Source organism: Mycteria americana, chromosome 11 (assembly GCF_035582795.1).
Source record: "Mycteria americana isolate JAX WOST 10 ecotype Jacksonville Zoo and Gardens chromosome 11, USCA_MyAme_1.0, whole genome shotgun sequence".
In the NCBI taxonomy this organism is placed as follows: domain Eukaryota; kingdom Metazoa; phylum Chordata; class Aves; order Ciconiiformes; family Ciconiidae; genus Mycteria; species Mycteria americana.
The window spans coordinates 4,457,705-4,472,883 of record NC_134375.1 but is presented as its reverse complement, the minus strand read 5'-3'; positions in this window follow the sequence as shown (position 1 = coordinate 4,472,883).

Below are 15,179 nucleotides of genomic sequence, written 5' to 3'. Positions count from 1 at the left end.
CATGTGCAAACATCCAGTGACTTCTGCATCCCAGTCCTGCCTGCAGATGAATAGCTATCCCCACACGCAGTCAGTTAAAATTAACTACACTCAGGACGTTGACCCCCCCCGCTCAGCCACCTGGTCTGGCACCGTGGCAGGAGCAGTAACGCCAGATAAAAGCGGTAGCTTTTCACCGGCCATTCCCAAAGAGCAGCCCCCTCAGCAGCACGAGGGGTGTTCAGCAGCAGCGCACCGCAGCAGAGCCTGGTTGTGCCTGAGGTGCTGGTGTTGCCAGGGCTGAGTCCTGAAAACCAGCTGCAATTCCTGTTGCCAGGGCTGTACCTCTGGGCAACGTCCCGCAGGTCTCCTCTGCAGCTTCACAAGCCAAATTTCTGTCCTGACACACTCAACTTCTGAAGCAGGAAGCCACTAAATATTTGCTTGTGTATATAAAGCTAGCTGGTATGGTAGGGATGGAAACAGCTACCCTGGAATGACTGAGGAGCATTTTGATGAAGATCTTCTATGGGTAAAACAGTAAATCTCTCTCTGAATATAAGCCAGAGCATCAGGTTGTGTTAGGGAATTACTTCGAGGTTCACTGCACTGCAAATATTTCACTGAATGAGTGACCAAAATAATTAATCAAAACACTGGAAAGAACCATCAGCTCACACTGTAGGCAACTAACTTTGCCCTAAAACTGACAGAGCTCAGCGGTTTTTAACCTGCTCTTCACCAACTGCCATACAGCAGCAATGCGTGACCTTTACCGCTGAGCTTTTCACAGACTTATTCTTGGTCTAGGGGTTTAAGGCTGACCTTTCCCAGCCTGGTTGCTCCTGCTGTTAGCAAGCTGTATCGTGACAGAACTTGCCTGTCAGGATCTGCTTCAAAATTACAAAATTAGACTCAGATTTTGGTTAAAAAAACCACTCTACCTCAATCCTCCCGCACTACTTAAGAGTAAATGAATCCCTCCTTCTATTCCACTTGCCACTGAAGACACTGAGCTTCCAACAACTGACCCCAGTGATTGATCAGGTCCAATGTCCCATCTGAAATAAGAAAATGCAAGCTGGGAACAAGTCAGAGAAGAAAGATTTTTTCTTGCACAGCTGAATCTTCACCGTTACAGCTTACTTGTGGGCAAGGTATGCAGCGGGATCACTGAAGAGTCATCAGTACGCACAGAAAAATACTGAATTTGCGCTCATGGGGGAATTACTCTATCATCTACGTTGAATTGTTTCACTTCCATTATTAACTTGCACAATAAGTGTCCGAGGTGCGGCTTTAGCAGTAAATATTATGCTGCACGATGGGCACACTAAGGTAAGATTGCCAGTAATTAAGACATGCCAATGACATGCACTGGATTTTATTTCTTCCGGTGTCTCAAGCCAGCCAAGCCCACGCTTGCCATGGGGGCTCTCAGGACAGCCACAAACTCAGCAGCTTCTGCAGCACACGTAATACACTGACACACCAAAACCCAGCTGAAACACATGAAACACATCGATGCTCTAACACGCCACGGTGTTAACTTGATGCTTTATCTGCCCAAATTGGCTCTATTCGACCCAGTACAATTTTTCATTTCAAGAATCATGTATTAGAAAAGATAGTTCAAGGTTTCCAACTCTGATCAAATAAATGAGTGAGTGAACGAGATACTGGTAATCGCAAGCAGTAAGTGAAATGCCAGCAAATGGTCCTCTTACAATGAGAAAATAAAGGGGGGGAGGTCTCAGTCAGCTAACAAATGAGTTAACAAAGATTTATTACAAATTTGCAGTATCTATATTAATCTATTATACTAGTCTTTTTTTCTTCCCGTTTTTGCTTTTTTTGGACTGGTCAACGTAAGGCAAAGAAAACTAGAGTGCACCGTGACAGGGATTTTGGCCCTAAAGCACTATTTTATGGGACTGTTGGTCGGGGTTTTGAGGGGGGGAGAAGACATAGATTTGAATGGCTGCAATTAAATAATAAAATGCAAGCTTATAAGCAAACGGTATAATAAAACAAGACTAGAAAACATTAAGGTACCAATCTACCAGCTTGTGCTGTTGGAGAATGGTAATTGTACTCAGTTCCATCATTCAAAGTTATTCAACTGCCAGCATGAAACAGTGTGTGTGTTGCTTTTAAGCTTCTCACTTTCACAAAAAGTTTCCACAAATATGCTCAGAAAAGTTTTTTTCTTAGTTCTTTACATACTATGTATTACTTAACATACAGTATTTTATGGTATGTTTTCGTCTCATCTTTTTCCTTTGTAAGTCACAGGCTTCTCCAGGGGTTTCTGGCGTGCTTATTTTGTATTTCCACATTCTGCTTTGATTTTCTTTATCTTATGAAACTAAATTCTCCAAGATTATGAAACTAGGACTAGTGGATGGGGGGTATTTTTATTTACTGCCGGCTTTTCAGGAAACATTTAAATTAAAATTTTCCAAGATAAATTCCTACAGGAATAGCCTCATTAGCAGCTTACATTAACATAAAAATGCAAATCAAAAGAATGCTATTGCAACATCATACAGCTGTCAAAATGTTATCCCTTTGAAAAGACCCTTTTTGCACCAAGAGCACACATTCATGTGGCCTGCCCCATCCGGCTTTTTATTGTCTCTTTCTTAGCATGGTTGCTAGCATAATTTCTGTAAAAGCCACTTTTTCCTTTATAAACCTGTGTGCCGCGACACGCAGATTTCCTTTGGCGAAGCGGACTCAGAAATAAAGCAAGCTCTTTCTCGTGCTGTCGCCGCTGGAGGCACTGCAGCTGGGGTGCTGGGGTGCTCCCAGCAAGGCGCGGTCCTCGGGCACGTGTGCCGGCAGCGAGCCGCTCCGAGGGCCGCAGCGTCAGCACAGGGAGTCGAGGGGAGGAGGGAGCAGACCGCGGCCCATGGTACATTAACCAGGAAAGTTTGGAAATGTAAAACTCAATGGGCTGTCAGAACAATGTTCCTCCAATGCTGTACACGGACCAGCATTTTGTCAGTGTAAGTACAAATGCCAAAAGTGGCTAAGTCTTCAAACAAGCCACGTACATTTTTTTAGTGACTGGTGCAAGTAAGGGGAGACAAAAGAGGAGGAAAGTTCATTTTCCTTAAAATGACTAATGAATCCATATGCTGGAAAGCTGGGTGGCCCACAGCCTGTAGCTTGGCTCTTCAGTGAGGTGAGATTAAGTCTCAGCTCAGATCTAGTGGACGATGTTCACCATTTCAGCTGATCTCGTTCAGGCCTTTTTGGCAGAGGTCTGCCCTCGTGGGCCCTGGCAACACTCTCAGGAGTTCTAAAGGAAAAAAATTGTAACTTGCGTCATTGTATTAGTCATACATATTTTAACTTTGCTATCATTTCTCATTACTACGGCAGTTGTCTATATCTGCCCAATGCAATTTATCATTATTTCTCACTGGTACTGGAGCAGCCCCGAGGGTCTCAGCTAGGCCAAAATTTGAACACTGCACAAACACACAGCCAAGAGCAGCACTTTTTGTATTACTTTAGCTTTCAAGATAGGGCAAAAGGTTCATTCACTGATCTCTAGTTATCTGTTGTTGCTATGAGTAACAAATCCAAGTCCAAGGTACAGCAGTGACCAGGGCAGTGCAACAGCCCTGTCTGCGGGAGGAGAGGTTAAGATGGCATTGTAATTTCACACGCTTGTGCTGCAAATTGCTCCTTACAAGCTTCCAGTAATTCCTCACACGCCTCTATGGGTGTGTTAACCTACAGCACCTCAAACCAGGCTCAGCGCTGGAAGACTCCCCTGTTACGTTGGTGTAATTCAGTGGACCTGGGCCCAAAGTTGTAATGCAAACCAGATGAGAATCCGCCTCTCCATCCATAGCTCTTTTACAGCGCCGTGGAGAATTCAGCCATCTGCCCGTAACAGCCAAGACGACCACCTCTGACTGGATGCAGCCACCCCTTCCCAGCTTGAGATGTGCTGGTGGACTGCCCAAGCTAAGCCAAATGATGCAGTTTGTTATTAAATTTGATCTAAACTTTTTAAAGCATCCTGTCTTATTTTGATTAAGGCAGGTAAGGGAGCACTCAGACGAGCAGCTCAACCGGCAAATAAGAGGGACTGAAGAGCTCCAATTGTGCGACATGCAGCTGCAGAGAAGACCCTGGGTAATAACTCTTCCCCCAGCTCAGTTATCTGATGATTGCTCATCTGTCTGCAAACTTAGTTGCTGACTTGGTTTCATTTCAGGCCCATCAGACAGTGCAGTCAGTCATTGAGAGTGAGGGATGCACCATCTTCCTCAAGAAAACTCATTTTAAAAACAAAACCCTCACTTAAACATTCCGTGTAGGCCAGTCATTAAACCCACTATCCACTCTCGCCTACTTCCTCAAATTTGACTCCAGCACAATGTTCCCCTAACTGCAGACATTGCAAGGAAAGCAGAGATGGGAATCAACCTACTGACTTTTACGGTTGGACTCGATGATCTTAAAGGTCTTTTCCAACCTATACGATTCTGTGATTCTGTGTGACTACACCTCCTGGAAGACTGCATCCTAACTGAAAAGGAAAAGAAGATCCTTAACATGGGAGGTGCTCAGCATCTACTAAAAATGGGCCCCAGCAGATGCAGCTTCCAGGTCTGTTTTTCATAGGAATCTTCCCCATAACTTTTCTTCTCCCTTCAAACAGTCACTTCTGGACAATCTTGCAATTCACAGACAATAAATCACCTTCACACACACCCCCCACCCCCAATAAATCTTGTAAAATCCACAGGATTTATGACAACCGTATGTGGTAAATACTTAATATTACTGCACACCTCCCACATTCAGGGTAACATGTCCTTTCTAGGGACTACTCTGAATTACACCTGTGACAACTCAGCTTGAATTAGCTCCTTTTTCCTTCCTACAATCACTCTGAAAGGAGTATCAGGTTTTTCTGCAGAAGCAGCTATTTACCCACTAAGGCTGCCTGGCAGACTTTATCAAAAAGCTACCAACATCTGGCCCCTAAATTCAGCAATGAACCGTGACTCTACAGCCTGATTATTTTACATACAACATGCAAAACAATCGGCTTTAGCAACAGCAATGGGAATTCTGCTAAAGGAAAGAGCAGGTGTAGCATGTCTGAATAATGTTAGTATCCTCCAGCAAAGGTGACTTATAGGTGGTCTTATTGATTAGGTAACAGCTAAAATACTTCTCTCAACACCAAAGCCTAGTGTAACCACTCTATCCATTCCCTGTCTGAAAAATACAACAGGAAGAGGTTTGGTAGCACCAGAAGATATCGTAATTTTTAAGACAGATAATGCTTCATTTATGAAGAAGCTGAGAAACACAAGCAAAGAAAGAAGCCATTTCAGAAACTGTCAAGAAACCTGTGATAAATAAATTAGGAGCGTCCTGTTCTCCCGTCAAGCAAGCAACTAAAGTTAACTAACATTAACACATGCTAAAAACATTACTACGACTTTTAGCATGTTTTACGCTGTCTCCCGTCTGTACATGCCAGGTATACCTGATTAGGCTGTGATTTTAACATGCTAGATTTACTTTGCTGCTGAACATTAACCATGATTGCCTTGGGACACAAGAGACATTATGTTCAAAGAAACATTATGTGGTAATTAAAAAAGTTACCAGGCTAAAGAAAGCCTTTCTAGAGTTGTAAGACATCAAGTTAGGCTCCCTTTTTAGAGTCCAAGATCATCTGGTTTTGGAGCAGAATTATGAGTATGTAAGAGTATGTTAGAAATAACTTATTCAGATTACATTTGGTATTTTTCAGAAGCAAAGTTGCTATGAAGTATTTTCCTATGTAAAACCAGAAGGAAAATAAGAAATTCAGCCTGGATGGTCTGCGTGCGCTCCGACAGCAACTGGGAGCCCCCGTCATTAACCGGCACATTGCTGGGCCATGCTCTCTGGCCACACCCAAGGCAGACAGGCAGTTTAAACGGTCGCTGTCCGTAGCCCACAGGCTGATGAGACAACCACCTACTGATTTACACTGAAACCACCATAACTGCAATTTAGAAGGCACATGAAGATTTTTTTCTTGTGAGAATCTCATGGCAGTAAGTTGCCCTGGTGCTTCCCAGCAGACACCCCGGCACCGTGATTTGCAACACACGCAACGGGAAGTAAAGGGGATGCAGCCACATGTAACGCCACCAGGCACAAGCACTTGCCCACTTGACACAATTCTGTTTCAAGACAAAGCTGCTTCAGGGCCATGAGCCAGCCCAGAACCAACCGGCATACAGCCAACGCTCAGCTCCGTCAAGGCCAGTAAATGCAGGTCTACACAATACCAGAGGCGTTTTCCCTTCAGTGCCCTGGCACTGGAGGGAGGTGAACAAGTGAACAGCACATGGCTTCTCACTGGTTGAATCTTCTCTGGAGAGTTGCTCTTCATCGCTGTAGCACAATATGTAGTATGGGAATTAGAGTTCCTGCATTGCGTTTCTATGTCAGTGCCAGATTTGCTGTTACAGCTATTACCACGTTTAATTTTTTTTTTTTTTAAAGAAGTGCTTGGCCATGCTTTTATTCAACAAGTTTGGGGAACAAAATTCAGCTGGTATAAACTTCCATGTGAAGCTAACAGTAAAGCCACATGACACATGGGACTTTAGATTGTATTAGCCAAGACACATATGTATGAAATTTTTGAAAGAACAGGCAGTGAAGAAAGGCAGACATCACATAATATATCTCCAAACATCAGTGATACATCCTAACATTTGTGAACCTCTAGAGAGGTATAAGATTCGAATGTAAAATGCCTACATGAAGAGAAAATGGCTCAACTCAGGTTATTAACTCACAATAAAATACATCTTTTTCATTTTGCTGGCTGAGGCTTCCACTTCTGTCTCTTACCATCTCTGTCTCAATGTCTCTTTGTGTCACCACAACCGGTCATAACTGGATGAACCATTTCAAAAGGACACAGAACCCTTACAAACGCTGAAGCAAAGCACTTAGCTTTAAAAAGAACATGGGACTGATAAAAGGACATAACTTCTAAAAAACTATAGATAAAGTTTGGAGCAGGTATGCAAGGGATTTTTTTTAATGGAAATACTATCTGTGCAGTTCAGAACCTGAAAAGGTTAAAAATTGTCAAGTAAAGGTTTCTTATTTATCTGCAACTTAGAGACACCGCGCTAGCTTCAGAGAAGTAATTTGGTCCTGAAAACAGTAAAGCTGGAAAACGTGAAACTTCTCACAAGGAGTCATTCACCCTGCCAAATAGTAGCTCTGATATTTCTGATGCGCAGAACTACCACCTCTTGCAGGATGTTAATGGCACATTACAAGTCACAGAAAGAAGAAATTAAAAGCCCAGCCGCCCTTTCCAGAAAAAGCGTACGCAATGTTAACACAATAGTTTTCATTTACAGCTAAAAATAATTAAGCTAAACTTTGAATGCTTCTTTTCCTTCATATCTTCTTTTTTGCTTCAGTGCCTTCAGTTAAGTGCTTACAAACAAAACAGGGTGGAATGTCATGGCTGGGTGTCATGGATAAGAAACTCAGCTATCAAACATACAAGCAGATACATTTATTCTGGTGGACACGTATTCTCTGGTGTGTTCTCATTAGCAGATGGGTGTTGCCAGCAACATCTGTGGATCAACTGTGGCGCTTCAGGCACCTACCGAACTTATGATAATGTAGAGCTCATGAGTCTTTAAGAGTAATAATCTTACAGAAGCATTTACTACTTGTGTAGTTAATGATACCGACTCACAGCACATGTTCCTATTCCTAAGGACCAATGTTCATCTCGAGAACTGAACACACCATGGACATTTTCTGTATTTTGAAGTAAGTGGCCTTTCATATACAGTGCAAGAGGGAAAAAAAAGTCTTTTTTTTCATATTGTTAGCCATATTTATCTCTTAGTTCTAAAACCTAGCGTCACTAAAATTGATAGCAATTTGATGATCAAGATCAACTCCTAAGTAAACATTGGCATTGCTTCCTCAGGATACTGAACAACATAGCAGTGTTTAACGATACTGCTACCTCACGTGCCTTAAAAACCTTACACTGTGAATACAGACAAAGTAATTGCATGCATTTCTGGCTCTTGCACCAGAAGGTGTGGTCCATCTTGTTTGACTTCTTCATTTGCCTGCATGCCAGAGATCTGGCAAGGAGGTTGAAAAACCCCATTCACTTCTTCTATTAATGAGTGCCCCATAACCGTTGTCAAGAGCCTTCATTTGCCACAGAAGGATGCGAAGCAGCAATGCCAAAGACTTAGGGAGAAGCGCTGCTGCATTTATGTGACGAGGTTCTCAACACCTTTCCTATTATTAGTGCAAGAGTTTTGGTCTGGTCTTCAAAAAGAGAACAAAGAAGTGATCCATGTCCCTTCTCCCAAGGCTGAATATATCCCCTAGGCAGCTTGATGTAAATTGTCCTTATTCAAGAGCTAAGAATGGCAGCATTTATGATTAAAAAGGAAAGCCAGTTTGATACAGAAGAACGGGTATTAGATCACTTCATACTTCTTACTAATTATTACATCACGAATGGGTGATTTTAAAGAAGCAAAAACTACAAAGATTTTCTTATGCAAATATCTTGGTGCTAACAGTTTAGAAATTAATTAGAATGACAATATCATGAATAAATTATTGCAGGTGATGTACTTTTTTTTAGATGTATTCATGGTTAAAAACCCCGTATTTTCTTTTCCCTTGAAGAACCAGAGTAAAACATGCTTTTGATCCACATGAACTCATTGCAAAGTTAAAAATTACTTCAGGTACAAAGGAACCCTTTGATTGCTGAACCCCCTAGTGTGAAATGGCCCGTGACAAAGCTTTGCTATCCGTTTCCCTTCTTTGAGAGGTTCATGTCTGCGGAGAAAAGACCGCTCTGAGGCAACGGCAGGTGCTAACGTTAGGCCACTTTTTCTTCTTTTTTTCTTTTGAGAACCTGTTATGCTTTGCAACGGTCTCTGCTACGCACAGTATGAACCACTCAGACATCAGATCTAGTGATGGTTGTTTTTATTTACAGCTTTTAAAAGAAATTAAAACCCATCATCACCAAACCACAGTCTGTTCTTGTCACAACCTCCGTGGCTCTAACAGGCACAGATACAGATCTCCCTGTCAGGTGAGCACAGATACAACCACCTGGGCCCGCAGCCCAGAAGAGCCTCCCTCCGCTCTTGCCTCCGAGGAGCTGCCAGAGCACAGTCTCCCGGGGCCCCAGTCACGAGCTATGCCGAGTGCTTGGCTCTCCCCAGTCAGCGGCATTTGGAGTGTGCTGAGTACCCATGCAGGGAGCTTGACAATGCTAACTGCGAGAGTATTTTTTATCTCTATTAGACTGTGAATGTGCGCTGGGGACAAAAATGGTCCTGTAGTCTTCAGAAGTGATGGAGCAGTGGGATTTTCCTCTCCACTTAGAAATGAGGAGCATTATGAAATTGTTAATTAACAAGAAGTGTATTCTCAATTTCAAGCACTACCTGATAGAGCATGGTGACCTTCTGGGGGTACAAAATATCCTAGCGGTGTTTGAAGAAAAGAGGCTAAAGGAAGAATGCAGTCACAGAGTGGAGAGAAAGAGGCAGGGCTTAATTTAGAAGTTTGTGGCAACTTTCCTCTTGACAAAGCTGAAACCTGAACATTATCACCTGTGCTAAACAGAGCTCCTGAGGGTAAAGCAAGGAGCAGCAATTCAAATCGGCCAAAAATTACTCCTTTCAGAGTAAGAATTTTCTCTCTGCTAAACTAAAAAGATCCATTTTGTGGGCAGGTGATGACAGTTAAATACAAACACTGGGGAGCATCATCTCTTAAAAAAACACTTGAAAAACAAGGAAGCAATGGAGTAGGAGGAAAATCTGTTCAAGAATTCTCCAGTCTAGTAATAACACTGAGGAAATGTTACTCACTCGTATAAACAATCTTGCACCTAGAGACAATATGCAAGCAATACTGTGTTACAGGTTTCCTTAGGTTGGATTGTGTCCAATTAAAGAAGATTGCTCTGAATGTTTTTCCTTGATCCACCCTTCCTCTGAATTTTGAAAGAAACAGTTTTGTTTCCTTTTGCTCTCAGTTCACATCAAAGGAGTGTTGATTGACTGCATCCTTGAAGACCCCTCCTCCTCTGGGCATATGACAGGATAGTGCTTGCTCAAATATACAGGCAGTAGCCAAGAGTTTGCTTGAGGTCTCTGGGCCGTTTCCTTGTTGGAATCCACACGGGCATGTTCCAGTTTTGACCATTAATGGTGAGACCACACATGTGATAGCACTCAGCCCAGCGGCAGAGCTCTGGTTGATTTGAGTCCTAAAAGGGCACAGCTGGCAAGGATTCATTTGGCCAAGAATGTTTCACTATTGGAAAAAGTGGAACACAGTGCTGCAAGGTACCAGTATGTACTGCCTGTTGTCTTGGGGCAAGGGAGTGCAGCTTTTCTATGGGGCTTCACTGAGATGTTTCTAATGATTTCAAGCCTAGGAATTTCTTGTTAAAAAAACTACACTGTTTGATGCATCTTGTTCAAGTGTGGAAAAACCCTAAAACATATGTACAAATGCAATGCGCATATGAGGAATATGAGGAATGGGTACATGCAAACTGCATATGGACAAAAAGCCTCTTCTAGATCCGATTTAAAAGGAACTTGTGAAAATACACTGGCAGTTTTGCCCATGTAAATTGTGGTCATCTCCACCAGCAGGAAGAGTGTTTAGGAGATGTTTTTTGAGGTAGTCAGCTGTGCTAGTAACATGCCATAAGTTTTGTACAGGGTTTGCAAGGCCTCAGAGCTGCGGTCTGGCAGGGCTGCTCTGTCTGAACTTCTCTTGACCTGCCTGCAGCTTTGTTTTACTCGGTTTAGCTGTGACAGCAATTTCTCTAAATGACCAGTTATCTACGGATAATCTGTTTTACTTTTGTTATCTTTGTATGCTGTAACCATAGTTTTATAGAGACAGTAGTAACAAGCAGTAATTCTATCTAAAATGGGATTTTTAATGACTGTAACACAATGATGTAATGTAGACAAATATAGCCCTGGTATAACAGCAGAGGCCTTGAGAACTGGAGACATAGGTCGAGGCATGCAGGAATACAGACATGGGATGGTAAGATGTGGGGCACAAGGCTATAAACAACTCATCAATGGTGAGTTAAAGAAATGCGGGCCTAGAGATGGACAAAACTGGTTTTAAGGGAAACAGAGAACAAAGAAATACTATTTAAAATATGTGAAAGGCACCATATATAGTAAATTCAGATGTAATGTGGAGTTGCAGATCAGTGAAGAAAGAGAAAGAAAGAAAGAAAGAAAGAAAGAAAGAAAGAGAAATGTAAAAGCATGTCAGCAAACATATAAAAAATGACCACAAATGAATCCTAGAGTGAAGAAGAAATCAAGATCAACCCCACCTAATGAATCTTAGATCACTGAAAATTAGATCATTAAGATTTCAATTGTACTAACAGTACATTCTTGGCTTTATATGCACAGCATGTGTCCTATTTGCCCATAAACAAGATTTACAGTGCAAGAGTTCCACCAATTCCCTCTCACCACTGTAAAATTGCAACCCAGGCCAGTACTTCACAGGCATCCACTTCCCAGAGGATCACGTTATGCTTTGTGACTCCCTTCTCACTTCACACTAAAGCATGGTCACCACAACATGTCACTGCCTGAAGGACATGGATGAAAAATTCCTTTCCTCAAACTCCAGTGAGCAGACAAAGGACCAAGATATTCCTTCCCATGCTCACCCTTGCTAATGAAAAATGAGGGGTGCCTGGAATTTATTACTTCAAAATGTATTACAGGTCCCAATAGGATTAAAGTTCAGATGAATTTTGGGGGTTGAGGAGTAGGAATTTAAGGCAAGTATAGATCTTTTCACATTTTCACATCACAGTCCTCTCCAGATGCTGAGTGAATCCACTTCCCACAAAGTATGTTAAACTAGCCCCTGCAGCATCATAATTTACTTCATTAATCTATCTTAGCGTCATCTTGTTTTGCCTACCAATCAAGCTAATAACCATGTTATATGAGCTTTGCAGCTGGGACAAATTTGAGGTCTTGGGAACCAGCTGGAGTTGAAAACCAAACACTACAAAAGGTTCCTTAGAGTATATGCCTCCATCAATTTTGTCCTGGAGTTTTGAAAAAGTCCAAAGGGTGAAGAATTTCCATTTCCTCATAATTTCTCCCAGCCTGCTACAGATGATTACTATACGCAGTTGCATTCATCCTGTGCTTTTGAGGGGAACAGAGAATTGTGCCTTTGACCATCAGATATTTTCTGGAATCCCAGTCAGTCATGTAACAGTTCCCCCCAGTCCTTTCTGCCTTGGATCACAGATGAGAGGCAGGAGTTAAGATACTTGCTGAGTAAGATATTATAATCGGTTCCAGCAATACATCTGGACTTCAGAATTTGAGAGATATGAAGGTATTTTCCACAATAACATTTTGCTGCTATCTTTCTCAGGTCCACAAGATGAAAGTCATAATCCATTAGAGAGCAGAGTGGGAGTGCTGTTGTAGACAACACTAAGCATTCTTTTCTATGCATCTATTCAACAGTATTTTTGTAGTAGCAACGGATTCATGTAAACCGATTAAATTGCTTTACCAATTTCTGCAACAGAAGCTTGCCCAGTGTTCAAACAAGATGCTGTAGTAGCTCTAATACATCAGTGAGCAGCCACTCATTGATTATCTTGGCTCTATCTTCCTCTGTCAAAAGCTAGCTGTCATATGTTTTTCATCTAAATTAGGTAGTCTTTTTTTTCCTAGTGGAGCTGCAGTTATTCAGATAGATAACACGGCTTTGCTGTGTTGCATTGCATTTCATATTCATAAAGCTGAGCAATGTGCAATACAAGTATGAAACATAAAACCAATTTTCTGAGAAAGGTCAAAACTACTGAGGTGCTTAAGGACTGTCGCGGTTTAGCCCCAGTCAGCAACTAAGCACCACGCAGCTGCTCACTCACCCTCCCCCCGACGGGATGGGGGAGAGAACTGGAAAAGCAAAAGTAAGAAAACTCGTGGGTTGAGATAAGAACAGTTTAATAATTGTATAATAATAATAATAATAATAATAATAATAATAATAATAATAATAATAATATCATCATAATGAAAAGGAAAATGATGAGAGAGAGACAGAGGGAGGGAGAGAGAGAAACAAAACCCAAGAAAAAACAAGTGATGCAACCGCTCACCACCCACCAACCAACACCCAGCCTGTCCCTGAGCAGCAATTGCCACTCCCCGGTCAACTCCCCCCAGATTCTATACGGAGCGTGACGTCATATGGTATGGAATAGCCCTTGGGCCAGTTTGGCTGTGCCCCCTCCCAGCTTCTTGTGCACCCGGCAGAGCATGGGAAGCTGAGAAGTCCTGAAGTCCTTGACTAGTGTAAACATTGCTTAGCAACAACTAAAACATCAACATTATTCTCATCCTATTCTCATCCCTTATTCTCATCCTGGTATCAACATCATTCTCATCCTAAATCCAAAACACAGCACTATAGAAGTTACTGGAAAGAAAATTAACTCTATCCCAGCTGAAACCAGGACAAGGATCAACTTTTAAATCCAGATATATAAGCAAGATTTCTATCTATATGAACGGGTGTTTTGTATAAGGTTCTGAGAGCAAATATGAAATGAGGCCCTCACTAAAGGTAAGCAGTGGCAATTAATTTTGCTTACATAAGTATTTTCTTTACTGCTTCTTTAAAGCACGTCCCTCTTCTCATTAAAGCATGGTCATGAGGACTTGGGATCCCATTTCTCTTCAGAAATTCTTTTTGCTTCTCTTCAGAGATTTTTACTTGCTGGGCTTGACACTGAGAAAGTAGAAACAACCACTTGACATTGTGTTTTATGCTGAATCCATAAAACTCCATTAATTTCACTGCATTTGAAATAAAACTCAGGTTTGAAGTTAACATTCATATACAGAAAAGCATAGATTATTTTGAAAAGTTCATGAACTGTATTAAAACCTGAAAATTTTAAACTCCTAACAAAATACAAATCAAGGAAGTCTAACAGGTAAGTCTAAGACTTCTCTGGTTCACTCACGCTATTTCACATAGCATGTAGTAATTTCTTATGTAAAATACTCAGCTTATAGTGACCTGATGCAAGGGTACATAAAGGAAGCCACTGCAGCTACATGACTCTTCAGACATTGTCCAAATTCCATTAATGTTTTTATACTTGTTAACATTTGTTTCAACAATATTTCCCTATGTTTTTGAAAACATCAACTCAATACTTTTGGAACGTAAGACTAAGACCACAATAATTCCCCATTGTGTTATCCTATACAGAAATTCTTACAGTGCACCAATACACGCTAAAGTGAATGGACACGTAATTCAGAGTACAGAAGACCCATACCCTTTCCAAGATCCGCTGTGGATAACGGCACAACACTGCATACTTGGAAATCTATCATAGCATCACCGAAAAAATTAGGCTGGACAGGACCTCTAAAGGACAGTTAGTCCAGCCTTCTCAAGGCAGGGCTGACTGCAAAGTTAGATTGTTGCCTGGGGTCTTACCCAGTTTTGAAAATCTCCAAGGATGGAGATGCCACAACACTGGATGACCGGCTCCAGTGTTACCCACTCTCATTGTGAAGACTGATGGGTTCTCAAGCATGTACCAGGACAAGGTTTACCTTACATTTCACAATTTATTTAAAGCTTTCAGACTTTGGGCTGGTGTTCCTAATTATACAGTCCTCACCAAAGCTATTTTGGAGCAAGGGGGTAGGTCTAGCTACCCAGCTACGCAGACTGAGGCACTATCCTACCAGAGTACGGTCCATTTATATGATACATTTAAAACCAGTTTTCCCCATCACAAAGTGCATTACCATTGCAGTCAGTGGCAACTAGACTGTAGAATGAATTTCATGGAAAATAACCTTACAAAGCATCATCTGGCACCCGCAGCTCAGGTCCCAGGGGCTCAGTTTGAAAGGAACCGTCCCTTGCCTCCCCCAGTGCATGGGTTTCTGCTTCAGCTGCAAATCTTGCACCAAACACACTGAACTGCAGTTCTGCAGCACATTATTGCTCTGCACATGAGCAGCACATTATCTGTATCTGCAGCACATTATTGCTCTGCACATGAGCAGCATGTCCAA